This window comes from Pelophylax lessonae (genome assembly GCF_965119305.1).
Source record: "Pelophylax lessonae genome assembly, chromosome: 1".
Lineage (NCBI taxonomy): Eukaryota > Metazoa > Chordata > Amphibia > Anura > Ranidae > Pelophylax > Pelophylax lessonae.
Genome location: NC_138768.1, coordinates 346,870,743 through 346,886,326, shown reverse-complemented (window position 1 = coordinate 346,886,326; position 15,584 = coordinate 346,870,743).

Below are 15,584 nucleotides of genomic sequence, written 5' to 3'. Positions count from 1 at the left end.
GAATGTTAACGTCCCTTGTAACAGAAATAAAGATGACAGGTCCTCTTTATGGAGTGATTTGGGGTCCCCAAATCTCTTTTCAACCATTAAAAGCAAAAAATAAAAAAAATAAATAATTGAACTTTTGCTTTACAAAAAATAATTTGCTTATTTCCACCCTAGACCAGAAGTAACGCTGCTCTGGTCCTCCAAGGCCATATAGGTGATCAGAGACAATATGTTCTCTGGTAGCCTCTGTGACCAGCCGGCTGCACCGTCAAATTGTTTCTTGGGTACTCCGGTAAAAACTGTAAGCCCCCCTCCCACCACTTGCCAGTGTTTCTCTGGTTTATCATTCTTTACTGGCGCGTCCGAGAAACAATCAGAGGATGACTTGCTCGGACCGTTTTAATTAGAAAGAAAGCCGCCAGCTGAAAAAAAAGAATACCGGGGTTATGGCTGATATTCTTAGCTATAACCCCGGTAAACTACTTGCAAACGGCAACATCTATATACTTTTTGCGATCACCAAATGGTTATATAGCTTTTCACAGCAGCTTAGGTCATAGTGCAGTGGGAAGAGGTGTAAAATAGGTTAGGATTAGACCAGGATTAGGATTCTTCAGTTTACTTTTAAGGGTAAATGTGCTGCTAGCATCTGTACCCCATTTCAAATAAAGAGCCCTGCATGTTTCCTAAAAAAAAAAAAGGGCAATTTTCTGTCTGCATATTGCCACATGCCCTGCATACTGCCATTATTTTCTCTCACTGGTTCCCATCCTCAAACAGCATACTATATGCCGGTGTATGGGTTTAAAATATAGCAGGACATAACCTTTGTGCAGGCTGTACAGCGGTGATCTAGGGACCCATTAATACTAGATGGGTGCTAGGTAGTTGTTGTACTACGTCGCTTGCCTGTGAGGCTCTAGGAAGCGAGCGCGCGCCGCTCCTGCTCCCTCACGGACCCCCCCGCGCGAGTGACCGGCGGACATCGGCGGTCACTCGCGATCGTCGGTTACACCGGGAGAAAGGCAGGCGGCTAATGTAAACAAAGCCGCCTGTCATTCTCCCCTGTGTAACAGCACAGATCATACGGTCCTGCTATGTAGGACCGTAGAGCTCTGCTGTTACATTACAAGCCACATCCAATCACAGTTAGAAGCACGCCCCTAGGGACACACTTAACCCCTCCTTCTCAAATAAAGTTAACCCCTTCCCTGCCAGTGTAATTTTTACAGTAACAGTGCATATGTATAGCACTGATTACTGTAGTAATGTCACTGGTACCCCCAAAAGTGTCAAAAATGTCACTCAAGGGTCCGATCTGTCCGCCACAATGTCGCAGTCCCACAAAAAAAATCGCAGATCGCCGCCATTACTCGTTAAAAAAATAAATAAATAAAAATGACAAAAATCTTTCTCTTAGTTAGTAAACGCAATAACTTTTGCGCAAACCAATCAAAGTATGCTTTTTGCGATTTTTTTTTACCAAACATATGTAGCAGAAAACAAATTGGCCTAAAATGTTAAAAAATTTTGATTTTTACATTTTTTGGGGGGGAATTTGATATAAAAAATTTGAAAATAATTGTTATTTTTGCAAAATTGTCGCTATTTTTTTGTTTATAGCGCATGATCAAAAAATCGCACAGGTGATCAAATACCCCCAAAAGAAAGCTCTGCTTGTGGGAAAAAAAGGGCATCAATTTCATTTGGGTACAGTGTCGCACGACCACGCAATTGTCCGTTAAATTTACGCAGTGCCGAATCACAAAATAGGCCCTGGTCAGGAAGGGGGTAAAAACTTCCGGGGCTTAAGTGGTTTTAAGTCTGGTACACACAGTGCCAAACTCACTGGTCAATTTTTTGAGCAACTGGTGTGATAGACCAGTGGCCCCCTAATACCACATATTGAAGTGGGGTGTTATTTAACAGTATAATTTTCTAATATTGTATTTTAGTCCTGCAAAAATGTGGCCTCTTTTGCTGTGTTAACTGTGCTACACACAGTGACAACAGTTACTGGCCAATTATGGCCAATTATTTGTAGAACTGGTGTGATAAACCTGTGGCCCCCCAATACCACAGATTGAAGTGAGGTGTTATTTAACAGTATACTTTTCTAAGACTGTATTTTAGTCCTGCAAAAATGTGGCCTCTTTTGCTGTGTTAACTGTGCTACACACAGTGACAACAGTTACTGGCCAATTATTTGTAGAAGTGGCGGACTGACGGACCGGCAGATAGGGAGGAGAGGCAGGCAGAACTTGCATTGCACAAGAGCTACAAAGCAGACTGCAAATGTATCGGGAGCGAGCCATCAACCATGTACAGTCACATCTGGTGCTTCCAGGACACCGTCACATGGCTCCGCAGTGTGGGCTTTTTTTAATGTGTCCGTTGCTGACAACAGTGTTGCCATCTGCAGTCTTTGCAGTCAACGCATAAGTCACAGTAAGCCCAACACTCACCAAGGGACAACCGCCTTAAGAAGGCACCTGAAATCCCATCACCGAGCCCAGTGGGAGCAACACCATCAGAACCCACAAAGCCACACTCCAGGCTCTCACCGTCCAGCCGCTTCTCCTTCTCCTTTCTCCTCACAGTTGTCCTCCACTCCCCCCCCGGCCAGTGTCCTGTCCGAAAGGACGTTCAGCGCAGCAGGGGGGATCGTGACCGATAAGCGCACTCGCCTAGCTCATGTAGACTACCTCACATTTATAAAAATGAATGAGGCATGGATCTCTGAGGAATTCAACACATGTGACCAGTAGACCATGTTTCATTGAAATTCCTCATGACAGGCCACAAATATCTGCCAGACCGCCATCCACCCACAACAACTCCTGGTCCTTCTCTTCACTAAATACAGCGGCATAAAACGCATTTCATGTCCATTGAATGGCTAATTTTTGGGGCCTATACAGGCCGATACACTTACTTCTGCATAATGTGAATGCCTAATGTACCTCTAGCCATCAAATACACTACGTTCTTTGCTGTCAGTTAAACCCATGTGGGCTAATTTTTTGGGCCTATACAGGCCAACACTTACTTCTGTATACTGTGAATGCCTAATGTACCTCTAGCCATCAAATATACTACGTTCTTTGATGTCAGTTAAACCCATGTGAGCTAATTTTTGGGGCCTATACAGGCCGACACTTACTTCTGTATCCTGTGAATGCCTAATGTACCTCTAGCCATCAAATACACTACATTCTTTGCTGTCAGTTAAACCCATGTGAGCTAATTTTTGGAGCCTATACAGGCCGACACTTCTGTATACTGTGTGAATGCCTAATGTACCTCTAGCCATCAAATACTACGTCCTTTGCTGTCAGTTAAACCCATGTGAGCTAATTTTTGGGGCCTATACAGGCCGACACTTACTTCTGTATCCTGTGAATGCCTAATGTACCTCCAGCCATCAAATACACTACGTTCTTTGCTGTCAGTTAAACCCATGTAAGCTAATTTTTGGAGCCTATACAGGCCGACACTTACTTCTGTATATTGTGTGAATGCCTAATTTACCTCTAGCCATCAAATGCTACGTTCTTTGCTGTCAGTTAAACCCATGTGAGCTTTTTTTGGGGCCTATACAGGCCAACACTTACTTCTGTATCCTGTGAATGCCTAATGTACCTCTAGCCATCGAATACACTACGTTCTTTGCTGTCAGTTAAACCCATGTGGGCTAATTTTTGGGGCCTATACAGGCCGACACTTACTTCTGTATACTGTGAATGCCTAATGTACCTCTAGCCATCAAATACACTACGTTCTTTGCTGTCAGTTAAACCCATGTGAGCTAATTTTTGGAGCCTATACAGGCCGACACTTACTTCTGTATCCTGTGTGAATGCCTAATGTACCTCTAGCCATCAAATACACTACGTTCTTTGCTGTCAGTTTAACCCATGTGAGCTAATTTTTGGGGCCTATACAGGCCGACACTTACTTCTGTATCCTGTGAATGCCTTATGTACCTTCAGCCACAGAATACTACATTCTTAGCTGTCAGGTAAACGCATATGGGCTAATTTTTGGGGCCTTTTATGGCCGACACTTACTTCTGTATCATGTGAATGCCTAATGTACCTTCAGCCACAGAATACTACGTTATTAGCTGTCAGGTAAACGCATGTGGGCTAATTTTTGGGGCCTGGAATGGCCGACACTTACTTCTTTATCCTGTGAATGCCTAATTTTTCAGACTGGAAATGAAAAACAATGGGTCTGTAAAGGTTCCGCCAAATTGTGGAATGGATGCGGACCCATTTTACAGATGTGTGAATGGACCCTATATGTATTAGACATGTATTTACCGGCTGCTGTCAGTTCTGGTTGATTAATGAAAAAATGTTTGCTGTAAAAAATAAATACATTTAGGGCAACTTTTCCAATTGCAATACTTCTGTTATGACATTGTCCATGTTCTGGGACTATTTGTGCACAGCTAGTACGTCTTTTGTGGCTGCAAATATGACCTAAAGGTTTTTAAAGTTTGCCTCCCGTTAAAGTCAATGGGGCCCGCCGCTAACTTGCGGTTCGCAGACTTTTGAGAAAATTTGCGGCTGACGTTCGCAAACCACCCCGGCCGATGTTCGTCCATCTCTAATCCCTAGTTGCAAATTATGAACCATAAAGAATTTAGGGTATTGCAAAGTCTACTGTCCATCTTCACCTACATCTATCTATCTTGGACAAGTGTTTGCAATTGGGCAATAGGAATGAGCCTACAGGCTTTAGCTGGTGGTAGCTGAATGTCATGTATAATAGCAGTAAGTCTACTGTGATTATACATGACAGCTTCCAGCTGGCAATGGTTGTTAGGGATGTTGGTGGGTGCAGGCACTGTCGAGTCCTTAACAGCCAGAGATGTCACCAGCCTCCATTCACCATGTTTGCCAGAAATCCTCAGTCATGGAAGAAAAGGAGTCAAGCATAGTGAAAAAGAAAATGGCACGCGGTTCCCCTTTAATTCATACCAGGCCCTTCAGGTCTAAGGGCAACCCCAAACAAAAAAATGTAAAAAACAGCATAAGATCCTCCCCAGATTTTCTACCAGAGCCTTTGGGTCTGGTGTGGATTTTAAAGGGGAACCCTCACAAAAATCTAGAAATAAAGTGTAAGGGCCCCCCCAACCAAAAAAAAAATCCATTCTAGACCTTATCTGAGCATGCAGCCTGGCAGGCCAAGAAAAGGGGAAGGATGGAAGCAAGCACTGTCCACGTCTCTGAACGACACCAGGCTATATGCCCTTAACATGAGGGGAAATACCCAATACTTGCCCAAGTTGATGAGGACAAGGGCCTCTTCATCTCAACCCTGGCCAGGTGGTTATTGGGTTGGGTTCTGCAAGCAGGAGCCTTACTGAAATCTGGAAGCCCGTTTTAACAACAAGGGGCACCCAGATACCGCCCCCCCCCCCCATATGAATGGGTGAGGGTGCAGTGTAAATACAAACACAGTTTTTGCACTTTTTTTTGTCTATTTTGTTTAAGAATTGCAATGAACTGAATCAAACAACAGCTACAATATCAGATGTAATCAATACAATCTGTCTCATACAAGCATCATCAAAGAAATGTCAGTCATGTATTATGAAACTGGATGAGCTGTTTATGGCCTAGTTACAAACCAATCCCGAATGTACATATTGAACTCATATGCTTCCATGGAAAGCCAAAATAGATATCAGCATTGTGTCAGAGTGACTTGCAACGTTGCAAATAACATTTTTCATAAATTCCATACTAGGTAAAGGAAATAACAAAAGGAACATGAAACAGCTTCAGTATCCAAACAGGAAAACAAAAAAAAAAAAAAGGAGTAAACTTTCCTGTACTAGAATCACAGTCAACTCCATTGAACACTTTAAATGGTCTTCACAAGACTGGTGTAGGGAAGCGGGGAATGGGTTTTGGAATGGGAAGTTAGAGACGGAAATGTTTGAGATATAGGAATGGGGAAACAGAACAAAAGAATAGAAAGGGGATACGGTATTTGACGAGTACTTTTTTTAAAAGAAAGACTCCAAAAATGCCCCAAAATGAACATTCATTGTCAATCACCTTGCCCGCTCCATGTCAATTAAGAAAGAGAAAAGAACGCCTATCATCCACCCTCATCTGTTGCTGTCATGTCGCTCCCACTAATAACAGCTCCAGCATATGACAGCTGATTTAAACAAAGGGGCTTTCTTTTGTTGCTATTTTATCATCACTGTGTTTTTTATTTTTGGCACTATAAATGAAAAAAGGCCGAAAATACTGTTAAAAAATGCATTTTTCTTAGTTTCGGTCTTAAAATTTTGCATATTTTGTAATTTTTCTTCATAAATTTTGGCCAAAAGTTATACTGGTACATATGTTTGGTAATTTCCTGACAACCTATCACAATTTTGACGGCCCTGGAGCGCCAGAACAATATAAACGCGCACAAAATGACCCCATTTTGGAAAGCAGACACCCCAACACATAATCTAGGAGGCATTATGAGTCTTCTTAACATGTCTTTTTTTCAACAAGTTTTTTCGAAAATGTGGAAAGAAAATGAAAACGCATTTTCTTTCTTTTTTTTTTTTTTTTACACAAGGTCCATTTATAAGATATTTCTAACACATAGCATGTAAATAGCAAAAATGACACCCCAAAATACATTCTGCTACTCCTCCTGAGTATGGCGATACCACATGTGAGACTTTTACACAGGCTGGTCACATACAGAGGCCCAACATTCAGGGAGCACCGTCAGGTGCTCTAGGGACATAAAATTACAATTCTAATTTCCTAACTACCATTACACTTTTGTACGGCACTGTAGGGCACTAATAAGCACTGATATGGCATGGATGTGCCATTGATGTGGCACAGGTGAGCACTGATGTGCCATGGGTGAGCACTAATGATGTGGCATTGATGTGGCATGGATGATGAGCACTGATGTGCCATGGATGAGAACTGATGTGCCATGGATTTGGCACCGATGAGCACTGATGTGGCACATATGTGGCATAGATGAGCACTGATGTGGCAAGGATGAGCACTGATGTGGCATGGATGTAGCACAGATATGGCATGGATGAGCACTGATGTGGCATGGATGCGGCACGGATAAGCACTGATGTGGCACAGATGTGGCATGGAAGAGCACTGATGTGGCAAGGATGAGCACTGATGTGGCATGGATGTAGTACGGATAAGCACTGATGTGGCATGGATGAGCAATTATGTGGCATGGATGTGGCACGGATGGGCACTGACGTGGCATGGATTTGGAACGGATAAGCACTGATGTGGCATGGATGAGCACAGATGAGGCATGGGTGGGCACATATGAGGCATGGATGTGGCAAGGATGGGCATGAAAGAGGCACAGATGGGCATAAATAAGGCATGGATGAGGCACAGATTGGCATGAATAAGGCATGATTCATGCACAGATGGGCATGATTGAGGCACGGATGAGGCACAGGTTGGCATGATTGACATGACTAAAGCATGGATGGGCATGAATGAGGCATGGATGAGGCACAGATTGGCATGACTGAGGCACGGTTGAGGCACAGATGGGCATGATTGAGGCAAGGATCAGGCAGTGGTGAGTGGTGTTGCTGTCTCCCCCCTCTCCTCGCACGTTGTACCGATCGCTGTGTATAGGGTGCGTATGAAGCGCGATTCTGGGAGCACATCATTGTACGCTCTCCCAGAATAAGCCAAACGCGCTGTAGCCGTCATTTGGCTATGGCCCAGTCGGCAAGTGGTTAACATCTACATGAGCCCCTCCTCATCTAAGATAAGGGTCTGGTATACAGTAGATCAGGGGTGGGGAACCTTTTTTCTGCCAAGGGTCATTTGGATTTTTGTAACATCATTTGGGGACCGTACAAAATGTATACATAAATATAATAGGGATTGCTTTGCAGGAAAAAAAAACTGTAAAAATTTCGTGACTTTGAGGTCACAAAAGTGTGAAAGGGGCCTTCAGTAATCAAGGTATAGTGTGCCCCCTTTTGACCACAGCGTGCCCCCTTTCAATGCAGACTGACCACAGCGTGCCCCCTTTTAATGCAGACTGACCACAGCGTGCCCCCGTTCAATGCAGACTGACCACAGTGTGCCCCCTTTCAATGCAGACTGACCACAGTGTGCCCCCTTTCAATGCAGACTGACCACAGCATGCCCTCTTTTAATGCAGACTGACCACAGCGTGCTTACTGCGGCAGTCAGCCCCTCCTGGGCAAAGTGACGTAGTACTACGTCGCTCGCCCAGGAGCTTCCATCCCCGCTCGTTCCCTTGCATCCCCGCCTGTTGACCAGCGGACCCGATGTCCGCCGGTCACTCGCGATCTCCCGGTGGAGAAGGAGAAAGGCAGGCGGCTGATGTAAACAAAGCCGCCTGTCATTCTCCCTGGTGTAACAGCAGAGATCATACGATCCTGCTATGTAGGATCGTATGTCTCTGTGGTTACATCAAAAGCCACACCCCTTTACAGTTAGAAACACGCCCCTAGGAACACACTTAACCCCTTGATCACTAATAAAATTAACCCCTTCCCTGCCAGTGTCATTTTTACAGTAACAGTGCATATGTATAGCACTGGTTACTGTAGTAATGTCACTGGTACCCCCAAAAGTGTCAAAAATGTCAGTCAGTGGTCCGATCTGTCCGCCGCAATGTCGCAGTCCCGCAAAAAAAAAAATTGCAGATCGCCGCCATTACTCGTTAAAAAAAAACAATAAAAATGACATAAATTCCCTTAGTTAGTAAACGCAATGACTTTTGCGCAAACCAATCAAAATACGCTTATTGCAATTTTTTTTTTTACCAAAAATATGAAGCAGAAAACAAATTGGCCTAAAATGTTAAAAAATTTAGATTTTTACATTTTTTTTGGGGAATTTCATATAAAGAAATGTGAAAAATATTGTTATTTTTTCATCTGGGCACTGTGCTCTCACCTAACCCTGCAGACTTGTTCCACCTCGATTTTCCTCCTCTCCTGGTGGGCATCCGGACCCTGGTGGCGAAATGGACAAAGGGGCTTCATTCCTGGTTCGGCCGATGCAACATTCTGAAAATGTCGATTCTCCCCAAACTGTTGTATCTCTTCCAGACGCTGCCGATTTCGCTCCCGAGCGCGTTCCTGGGAAAGGTCGAGTCGGTTTTCACTGAATTTGTGTGGGCAGGCAGGCGGCCGCGGTTGGCGCGCCGCTTGCTTGTCTTACCTAAACTATATGGTGGAGTGGCACTCCCGGACCCTAAGCGGTATTATCAAGCGGCGATGCTCACGCGTTGGATTGATTGGTCGCGCCATGCGGATTTGAAGCTCTGGGTCACGCTGGAGGCCTCTCTGTTTTCTATCTACTTACCGCGGGCTCCTCTGATCCCTCAGGAGGTGCCTGTGGAGGTGAAGCGACACCCTACCATTGGGCCGACAATCAAAATCTGCTCTCTGGCTGCCTTGGATAGGGGTCTCTCAGAGGGGCATGGCCCACTTTACCCACTGCTGGGGAACCCGGCTTTTGGGCCGGGGTGCGAGAACAACCGGTTTGGAGCATTGCTCCGAGAGGGGGTCTTCCAGGTGTCTCACTTTGTGTCGAGTTCGGGATGGCCGTCACTCTCCCAGCTGACCTCCCCTAGTGGGAAATACTGCCTGCCTAGGTGGCAGGCCTTACAGCTCCTTCATTTTTTTTAGGGAATTGGGTGACCCCTTGGCCTTCGCCCGGGACTTGACTCCTCTTGAGTACTCAAGGCCACATGCCCCATGCCTCTCCCAGCTCTACGCCCTGATCTCGGACCCTCCCGCGGACTTCGTCCTGCCGGGCATTCTTAAATGGGAAGGGGAACTACATCGGACATTCTCCGACTCTCAGAGGCGCCATATAATTCGATTCTCCCTCAAGTCATCCATCTGCACGAAGATCCAGGAATCGAATTATAAAGTCCTGACCCAGTGGTACTTTACCCCGGTCAGGCTTCGCCGTTTTTTTCCGGAGACGTCTGACAGGTGCTGGTGATGCCAACAGGAGGCTGGAACAATGCACCACATCTTCTGGTCCTGCCCTAAACTCCGGGACTTTTGGACCGAAGTACGCCGTATCACTCAACTGATGACTGACCGGGTTGTCCCTGATGATTCGGCTTTCTTCTTACTCCATTGCACAGGCGTGGCCCCTAAACGATACAAGAGCTCGGTGGTGAGACACCTTTCGGACGCCGCAAAATCGTGTATCAGCCTCTGTTGGAAGAGCTCCTCCCCCCCCCCGACGGTCGCCCTCTGGTTGCAGAAGGTAAAGTGGATAAATGACTTGGAGGACCTGGTACTCACCGCACAGGGTAGGAGGGAACAGTACTCGAAGACGTGGTCCTGCTGGAATACATTTATACTCTCTGAGGAGGGATTGAAGCTTCAGGGCCTGCGCCCAGAACAGGGTACGTGATATGCGGAGAGGTCACCTGCGCGGGTAGTTGTCCTGGGTGCCCCCTACATCGCCCTCCCCTGCCTTTCCTACGCTTCTGTATCTCAACCCCCGGCTTGGTGCCGGTCATACCCCTGACGTTTGCCCCCCTCCCTCTATGTCCCACACTCTGTCCCCCTCATTCTCCACTTTACAATTTCCCCATCTTGGTTGACCCTCCCCACCCTGCCTCTTTCTCCCGTTTTTTCAATATAAAAACTCTGAGCGGTTTCAGATCCCATGTGCACGTGTCTCTTGGGCTCTGTCCTCGAGTGTGTGGAGATGCTCATCATAATCGCTATTATTCAAGCTGCTGGTTTCCTCCCTGACCCTTACTGATTTGAACGAAGTTTCGTTAACGGAAATATACGGGTATTGTGCATTCATATCGTGACTGTTCCCTGTGTGACATGTATGCTGGAGGACTGATGTTTTTGGCTTTTGTTATATGTACTTTGATGCATTTTTGTACTCCTATTTCGTGTCTGCATAAATAAAGAATTTGAAAAAAAAATATTGTTATTTTTTCAAAATTTTCGCTATTTTTTTGTTTATAGCGCAAAAAGTAAAAATCGCACAGGTGATCAAATAGCACCAAAAGAAAGCTCTGTTTGTGGGAAAAAAGGACGTCAATTTAATTTGGGTACAGTGTCGCACGACCGCGCAATTGTCCGTTAAAGTCACGCAGTGCGGAATCGCAAAATAGGCTCTGGTCTTTGAGCAGCCAAATCCTCCCGGGCTTAAGTGGTTAAAACCATATAACACTTCCATTGCTGTATTTTTTAACATTTGGCTCCCATTGACTTCATTAGGGCTTGGATTTGGCACCTAAAATTTAGTAATGTTTGCTAAACCTGCCTCAAACAGAGAACCGGGGTATGTTTGGCATATCACTATTGAGCAGTAATAGTTTGGAGGTGCCCATAACTGTTTTTGCACTATTCCCCTTCGATGGCTTTGTCACTTACTATGGAGAATGCAAAGGTAGCTTTGGGAACAAGATAAAAGAAATGAAGTGTAGGGTCAGGTCTGATGGGTTTTTTTTTTTTACTACTGCCAGGCAGCAAGATATTTGAAATATCAGTATTCTACGATTCACATCAATAAACAGGATTTACTGACCTATCTAGCAATGATTATTTGAAATCTATACTTATCTAGCTACAACGGATTAACCCTTATGGTCTTATTATTATTCGCAGATAGTTTTGGACTGGTTCAATGCATATAACTGGATTTTTGTCTCACCGTAAAATCCTTTCACTGATGGTCATTGATGGACACAGCTCCATATCTTCTTGAGTTCAATCATATTTATTGGGTATTTTCATAAACATAACAGAGAAACAACAAGGATACAAAATAAAAGAAAAACTTAAACATGAATAACAAGGCCAAAGCATTGACTTACAATAGCCTATTCCAAATGACCACGCAAAGGGGTTTCTGCCCGCATCTGGAACAATTTCCCATGGTAATCAGCTGGAGAGTAGTAGCCCAGCTCCGACCAACAAGAAAAATAATAACAGGAGTCAAGGGTAGCTCCATATCTTCTTGACCCTTGGGTTTTATGCTGCCTCCTACAGGAGTAGGACACAAGGCAGAAAAAAGTGTTACTACACCTATAGGGCAGTCTCAGGGGGTATACTCCCTCTTCCTGCTATAGGTCATCAGTTTTGTAACAAGCAGTGTCAGAAGAACATATAACCAACCTCAATAGAGGGGTGGGTGCTGTGTCCGTCAATGAACATCAGAGAAAAGGATTTTACGGTAAGACAAAAATTCAGTTTTCTCTTTCGTTCATTGACGGACACACCTCTATATTATATTGACCCTTGGGACATCCCAAAGCAGTGTCAAAATGAGGGGTGGAAGAACACAGCAATAAACATATTTCCCAAAGGCTAAACGTAGCCAGGCAGGTAAAACAGGAGCTCAACCAGGAAACAACTGGGGCTCACCCCCTCAAAGAGGACTAATCCTCTCCAACAACGGCCCCCAAAACCCTGTGGCCAAAGGCAGCATCTGCAGATGCCAACACATCCACCATATAAAATTTTGCGAAAGCATGCACGGATGACCAGTTGGCCACCTTGCAACCTGCATCTGATGACGGAAGGCCCAAGAGGCACTAAGCTCCCTCGTAGAATGCGCCTTAACAGGGAAAGGAGGAACCTAACCCTTAATGGAATAGGCCTGCAACACCGTCTGCCTGATCCATCTGGAAATGGTCCCAGCAGATGCAGCAAGCCCCTTACGGGGTCCATCCGTAAGGACACACAGGGAATCCGATATTCGGAATGACACAGTCGCCGCCAAGTACACCCTGATTGCCCGAACCACATCCAAAGAATATAAGGCAATCTCTTTTAGGGTGCTTAGGACACAAGGAAGGCAACACAATGTCTTCATTTTAATGGAAACCAGAGACGACCTTGGGAAGGAATGACTGGCAGGGACGAAGCACCACTTTATCTCCACGAAAACCCAAGTAAGGTGAACAACAAGACAAAGCTGCCAGCTGCGACACCCTACGTGCAGAAGAAAAAAGCCACCAAGAAGGCTACCTTCTGGGACAATGTAAACAGTGGAATCTTGCGAATTTTACCAATGGCGGTTACTGAAGAACCGACAGCACCAAGTTGAGATCCCACGAGGGCAATGGAGACCGCACTGGGGGAGCCAAGTGGCGAACCTCCTGAACAAACTTGCAAACCAAAGAATGTGTAGCCAAAGGACATTGAAAGAAAAACGCCAAGGTCGAACCTGGCCCTTAATGGTACCTGAGGCCAGACGCTACTCAACATCTCGTTGGAGGAAAGCCAAACTCCAAGTCACTGAAAATGAGTGGAGGTGAACCCCAAGAGATTCACACACGCAAAGTACGCTCCTCAAACGCGATGATAAATATTCCTAACCCTGGGGTCCGACCATCCCAGGGAGGGGCTCACGTCCACCCCAAAAGACCACCAAGGGAAAAGGGGACACTACTTACCACACCTTGGAACTGGGTGGGCACCACTCAAGGCAGATTACGGCACCATCTTGGAATGGGGGTTCTGCGGGCCAGAGGCACGTTGCGATTCAGGTCGTGACCAGGGCCGTGACCAGGGCTATGTGTCCTCGTGAGGATTTTACTCAGACCGGGGAGACCGGAAGGATCTAGAATATCCAGTCTGTCGCCCAGTCCAGCAGCTGACTGTAGTTCTCACAGGAACCGAATTGATTGTAGTTCTCACAGGAACAGAAAATAATAAAAGAAGCAAAATATTCCATTTAAAAAGGAAAAAATACTAGGACCAGAGATCCCAGCAAGGAAGTAGGTCCTTACTCCTGACTAGGCAGAAAAAACTGAAGACCTATAGCAGGAAGTGGGAGTATATCCCCAGGGACTGCACTATAGGTGTGGTTAAACTTTTTTTCCACCTAGTGTCCTACTCCTGTAGGGGGCAGCATAAAACCCAAGGGTCAAGAAGATATGGAGCTGTGTCCGTCAATGAATGAAAGAGAAATGTATTTTTAAATATGCTTTAGTTTTTTCCAAATCTCATAACACCATTCAGGAATTCAAATAATTAGAAAGGGGTTAAATATCTTCATTATTATACCTACTAAAAGTAAAAGGGATAGCCATAATTGTGATATAGCTATGTGTATATGAGAACTCAGTCATATATACAGCACATGACTAGTTTAAACATACCTAAATTATTATTTTTTCTACATTTAAAAACATTGTGGTGACATCTGTGGCTACCATTCAAGCCACAGTGATCTTTAATGTACATTGATCTACATTTCTGTGAAATAATGTATTCATGTCAAGACAATTTTTTTTTTTTTTTGCAGTGGTTAATGCAAACCATTTCTCTCTAACATAGTTAGGTAATTGAATTACCCTTACTCTTGAAAAAAAAAAAATGTAAGCCAGAACCTTATTACACCATCTTTATTATGTTTGCTCCCTTAACAATGGGCATTTGCTCAGGAAATCATCCATTTATGTATACTCAAGCAGAAAAATAAGTATACGTGCCAGAGCAGGATAAAAACACTGATCTGTAAAAAAATGCAAAGTGCAGGTTTAAAAAGTCCTAAAATCACAGAACAATTATGGAACCTATTCACTAATCAAGGGAATGTAAAATATTTAAAATTTTTATTTCCCTAGGTTTAAAATAATTCACTTTATGTAAATAATATTATTAATATGTGCTAATATATTAAAAATCGTTTTCTAAATATACAGTATTTGGTAATTACTGTATGTATACATGGGGGAAGCCATATTTGCTTATTACATACAGTTAGGTCCATTTATATTTAGACACAGGCACAATTTTCATACTTTTGGCTCTGTATGCCACCAGAGTAAAATTAAAACAAAACAATCCAAATGAATTTGAAGTGCAGATTTTTAGCTTTAATTCAAGAGGTTGAACATAAGTAACTAGTGCAAACTTTAGGAACTGCAACCATTTTTATACATCCCCCCCCCCCATTTTCAGGGGCCCAAATGTAAATGGACAAATGAATATAATCATAAATAAAATGTTCATTTTTAATATTTCGTTGAGAATCCTTTACTGGCAATGACTTCCTGAAGTCTGGAACCCATGGACATTATTAAAGACTGGGTTTCCTCCTTGCTGATGCTTTGCCAGGCTCTAATTGCAGCTATCTTCAGTTGTTCTTTGTTTGTGGGTCTTTCTGCCTTTAGTTTTGCCTTCAGCAAGTAAAATGCATGCTCAGTTGGGTTGAGATCAGGTGATTGCCATAGCAGAATATTCCACTTCTTTGCCTTCAAAAGCCCCTGGGTTGCTTTTGCAGTGTGTTTTGGATCATTGTCCATCTGTACTGTGAAGCGCTATCCAATCAACTTTGCTGCATTTGGCCGAATCTGGGCTGACAGTATCTCTCTAAACACTGCAGAATTAATCCGGCTGCTTCTGTCTTCTATCACATCATCAATAAACACCAATGACCCAGTGTCACTGGAAGCCATGCATGCACATGCCATCACACTGCCTCCACCATGTTTTACAGATAGCGTTGTGTGCTTTGGATCATGAGCTGTTCCAAGCCTTCTCCACACTTTTTTTCTTGAAATCATTCTGGTACAGATTAATCTTA